Raw genomic sequence first — 6,151 nt, forward strand, 5'->3', positions numbered from 1 at the left:
CAACATGGGGTCGAGCATTGTCATGCTGCAAAATCATTTTATCGTGTCTCTCGTTGTATTGCGATCGTTTGTCTTACTCGACTCAAACGCATCAATTGCGTTCGATCGCATGTTTCAGTCGGTTTTAACAGTTCATAATACACTACGCCGAGTTGGTCCCACCAAATACAGAGCATGACCTTGGACGTCAAAATCACCATTCTTGAAGCGTTGAAACCACTCACGACACGTTCTTTCACTAATAGCAGCCTCATCATAAATATTTGAGAGCATTCGATGAGCTGCAGATTTCTTCATATTGAAGCAAAAAATTAAAATCTCCCGCAAATGACGAGGATTTGGCTCATAAACTGACATTTTCAATCGAGAATATCTTTATGATACACAAATCGACTAATGTTTCTATGGGGTTATGTTGACAGATGCCCAAGTTTATTGTATGACGTCTATGATCTATTTATTTCGACCACCACTTACCGCTAAAGCCATCTATAGGAAAACGGCGGAAGCAAAGTTGTACACCTAATAAATAAATATAATCTCATTTTATTTTTCGTTGGATGAAGATTTACTCTTGATTTACTATTTGCAGACTCAGTAATAGTTGATCAAACTTTAAGAACATATTTCACTTATTGTAAGAATAAAAAAAAATCATATAAACATGGGTTCGAAAACGCTTCCTTTCTAAGTTATATAAACATTTTGTTATTTTATACTTATATTTTATATCTATATTTTATTTTATACTTATATCTATATTTTATACTTGTATCTATTTTTTATTTTATACTTATATCTACATTTTTATTATAGAAATTGCTGGAAATGATTTCCTTTCGCGACGTCGCATGGATTGTTGAAAAAATTCTAGGAGTATTTTGTATTTTTTCATTCGCAGTAATAATACGATTTCGGAATATTTTCACAATAGCAATAGGAGTATCATACATGAGGATCTTAAGATGTCCCGATAAATAAAAATTCGAAGGATTCAAATCGGGAGAACGTGCAAGCCAAGCAAAGGGTCCTCCTCTACCAATTTATCTATTGATGTAATTATTATTCAGGAACTCTTGAGAGTGCTGAAATGCTGGAGCTCCATCATGCATGAACTACATTTGATTGCGTATCTGTAGTGGAATTGCGTTTCCAAACATTGTCTGTAATTGTTACCATTAAGTGTAAGTGGGAGAAAAATCGGTCTAAGAAAGAAATCTGCAATAATATCAGCCCATGCACGAAAACTTATGCTAATGCTGAGATTCAATAATATCATACGGATTGTTGTATGATCATAGATGATTATTATGATAATTTGTTACAGCATCCTGTGAAAAATTTGCTTTGTCTGTGAAAAGTATTGACACTTCAAAATTTGAAAAAGTACTGTTGCAAATATCACTGAGCAAAAATTACTCATTGGATGAATAATCCGCTGATAAAAGAGCTTGTACTCATTGTATATGATAAGGATGCAAAAGAGTTTCGTTTAATATTTTCCACATAGTTGAGAAAGAAACGTTTTGCATTTCAAATGCGATCTGTCTCGTATTAAGTCTTGGATTTTCTGTGACTCATCTAATCACTTGCTCTTCGATTGTAGCTGCTCGAATGGTTCTGCTTCGTCTTCGATTAACTGTATTGAGTAAGAAAGATCCTGTTTCCCTAAATCATCAATAGACCGAATTGAACTGAAGATATTTTTAGCAGGACATCATCTTTGAGAGAAGATTTGTTGATAGAGATATTGAGCTTCTCTGCAGTTTCCATTAGCTCGCCCATACATGTAGTGGATATCTGCCAATTCGATGTTAGAATTTGCCATGTTGATGAATACTGTCTTCACTCTTAAATGCTTAAATAAAGACATTTCAATTTCATATAGAACTATTTAATAACTCTTTATTTACTTTAGAAGGTGAATAAAAGTACAATTCATGAAACGTCGAAGCGAGGCATGCCGTCCGACGTAATTTAAATAAGAAATGTTTATAACTTGAAAAAGAAGCATTTCTGAACCATGTTTATATGACTTTTTTTCATCCTTACAATGAGTGGAATATGCTCTTAAAGTTTGGCTAACTATTTCTGAAACACTCTGTGTACATCATATACTATCATATTATTTTATTAAGATATACACGTAGTTTTAATATTTTATCCAAATTATGCAGATATTTATAATTTTTGGTGGATCCTGGTGAAGCACTCCAAATTTTCGGCATTTTATTAAAGAACTATCTTAAAATCTTTTTTGTTATCTACCGTTTTGCATAGGTATTATTATTTGAAAATCCATTATTGCATTGTTAACTTTTCATTTTACTCGATCAATCATTGACTTTAATATGACGAGATGTGAATTTTCATTTGTAAACGATGAGAATCTGATAAGATATTAGAAATTGATTAGTATGCCGATCACAAATACGTAATTGTTATTAGTCATACCGTAAAGTGCGACTTATAAAATGACTATGACTTGACGCACATTTTATTTATATATTAAAATGTTTGAATGTTATAATTCAAAATCGTGCGACGACAGGTCATAAAATTTCTGTTAAAATTCAACATAGAAAGATTTTTCTCCTGTAAGTTTTACTAATTATTTTATATGTGAATTATTAATGGAAATTACATTAATCTCATTGACGTACTCATTCGAAGCGCAGTTTCACTTGCGCTTTCTTCACGCACTTTATTGAAATTTCACTCCGTCTCGATTTCCGCCGACTTGTATTATGTACGTCGACTACTTCAATATGCAAATGAGGACGGCAGTAATGCAGAAGTAGCAGTAACCCATCTGTGCAACCGAGTGTATCCTACCGTGATTGAACGCAGAGCTCGTCAGATTCTGCGGCAGAGAATTTTATGATTTTAACGATTGCTCAAAAACGAGAGAACAATGTACATTATTTTGTATTTGAAATGAGAGATTCGATCTTGACGGAATAAGGTACAGTGCATTGAGTAATATTTAAATGACTTCGAAAATCCGCTATTATGTTTGTGATATGAAAGAATTAGTATTACCAATTAGTAATCTCATTATTCTTAACGAGGTTTCATCGGGAGAACATGTTCCGGCATAGCGGCTAAATAGGAAAAATTTCTTGGGAAAATATTATGGCTACCGTCGACAAACTGCAAGAATCTTATTATAGATCATTAAAATTGACTTAGCTGATAAGCATTATTAAATACACTGATTTCTGGTAAATGTTATGGTAAAACTTTTCTAATTATAGAACACGTTTATTAATTAATTTCCAATTGACATATGCGCAAAACATAGATTAAAATGTCAAATTTTTATTAAGAGCAGAGTTGAATATAATATTCGAATATTTAAAATTAGCATCTGCATTAACATATTGTTGTAGGTTTTTGTATATTTATTTCACAGAAAGAACGGTTTTGCACATGTAAATCTTTAGTTAGATACAGATCTAAAATTTTGTTACATTATAAAAATAATTAGGTTTATAGGACGCTCAAACTAGTTACTAGAATGTTAAAACTTTTTGCAATATTGTTTATCATGTTTGGATTATTTATATTATTATTTTAAGAATTTAACAAAATTATTTTGAGATCTCTATCTATCTTTATATAGCAAAATATTTTTTCAATGTAAAAAAGAGAAATAAAATTAATTTAATGCGAACTTTTCCTGCTTTAATTAAATAGAAAGGTTATATTTTTTTCTTTCCATGATGGAAAATCGGATATTAGATAATCATAAATACCGCTTAGCAAAAAGAGATACAGCATATTATAAAATATCTTCGTAAATGTATATCTTGCGCGCATGTATGTGTTTTGTGTCTATGTCATTGTATGTATAATGCTTTAATGTGTCCCTAATAATAATGCTTTAATATGTGTTCATAATGCATTTTTTGTTTATAAATAGAAAATTTAAACCAGCCATTAACAAGAACATTTTGTAAAGAATCTTTACATTTTTCTGTTTTAAAATCTTAACATATCTGAAAATTATTTATATACATATTATTTATATATATATTTATTTTATATTGTATATTATATATATTATTAAGAAGAATCTGATGATGAAGATTGTGAAATGGTTTTAATTGAGACACATTTCAAAGAGAAGCATAATATTGTTGGACACATGGAAAATATAGCAAGTTTTACAAATATAGAGTTTCAACGACATTTCAGATTATCCTTTGAAATATTCGAGTAATTGTAACAAGTTGGTCCACTATTAAAGTCTACTGGAAATAAAGATAAACAAACTGGTCATTGATTACGAAAATTAGTTCTGGGGTTGTAAAATGGAGTCAAGTAGATTTTTTGAATTGTTTATTACGAACCTGAAGTCAAAATTTTTTAATTTTTTGTCCGCTATATTAGATTCGTCATTTTGAATTTTGAAAATCTGAGATCAGATTCGTAATCAGCGACCCGATCAGAAAACCCGAGTACTCAATTTCGTCTTAATTAAGTAATTTTTTGAAATATGAATTTTTTGAAATATGAATTTTTTCTGAAAAATACACTATTTTTTATACTTTGTTAGTATAAACAATCAAACAAAAAATTAATGGAAAACATATATTTCTCTGCTCTCGAACATTTTATTGAAATAAAACTGCAAAAATTTGTAACAAAATTAAATTTTAATTATTTGAGAAATGCAAAAAATTACAAAGAGGTGGGAATTTGGATTCTCACCGTGCTTCAAAGGGTTAATGCTTTATCAAAAAGTAGATAAGTTATTGAAAGAGTATTTGCCATTTCTTTTCCTTTTCTTAAAGGGATGATTTAGAAGACTTAAATATTATATTTAAATATGTATCGCACAGATTTAATGGCGACAATTTGGACTGCATACACAAATATGTGCATACATCATGAAGATACAAATATACATATTGAGGAATATATAAATGAAGAAATAGAAAGTTGATGATAATATGAATGAAAATATTAAAGATCCAGTTCAAAATTGTCATAATGAAATCAATGATAGAACAGAAAAGAGATGCTCTTGCTGAACTTACCTTTATCACAGCATAAGTGTCAATTTTTTAAATTATATTATTTTGTTTTCTATCAGTAAATAAGTGAGTTTTTATATCAATTTGTAATAATTGCTGTGAGCTGTTTGATATACATAATTGAAAATAATATATTAAGTAAAAGAATAATAAAAGTGATAAGAATAATAAATTATATGCTTTTACATTGCTTGAATCTGTATTTCATTTATCAGAATATTTGAACATATTTGTTATGATAATTAAAAGTAATAATTACAAGGGAACTTCACGAGGTCTCAAATTTTGAATTTAATGAAACATTGTATACTTATAGTTACATAAAGAGATAAATTTAGAAAATATTAGTTATGGTCAAAAAATGGTTTAAAGGGGTAAAATCACTTCTTATGAGTTAAGTGGAATTTAGCTTTTTCCGTTATATTTCGAAAACTATTCGAGATATCAAAAAATTTTATATAAAAATTTTACAATAAAATTAGCTGTATTCACTCGCGTTAATAATATTTTTAAAAAGCAATTTTTTTTAAATTTTCAGAAAAAAATTTTTAAATAATTTTAAAATTTTTAAATAAATATTCTAAAAAAATATCATTGACATAAATAAATAGATAAATTTTATTGTAAAACTTTTGTATAAAATACTTTTTTATATGTTGAATAGTTTTTGAGATATAGCGGAGAAAGCTAAATATCGCTTTAGATATAAAGACTGATTTCATTCTTCAAACCGTTTTTGGTAACAACTTTTAAAACTTTAAAAAAAGATTATTTTTTAAAATATTATTGATGATATATAGTAAAAATATATGCATTTATCAATAAGATATACGTGATTTATTTGTGAGATACCATTTATGAAAAAAAATCCCAGTAAAAATATTGTATCGATCAGATGTACACAAATAAACATCTTAACAATTTATAAATAAGACAGAGTTATATTATCAAACTCTAGTGAGAAAAAACACTTTTATTTGTTATACTTATCGCTCTTATTACTATCTACTTACCACATGATATAGTGCTTGATTGATATATATATATAGTTAATTCACATTATAGCAGCGCCATTTTTATATTACTTATGATGTACGTGCTTAATTAAT

The sequence above is a fragment of the Atta cephalotes genome, assembly GCF_000143395.1.
Source record: "Atta cephalotes unplaced genomic scaffold scaffold00093, whole genome shotgun sequence".
Classification (NCBI taxonomy): Eukaryota; Metazoa; Arthropoda; class Insecta; order Hymenoptera; family Formicidae; genus Atta; species Atta cephalotes.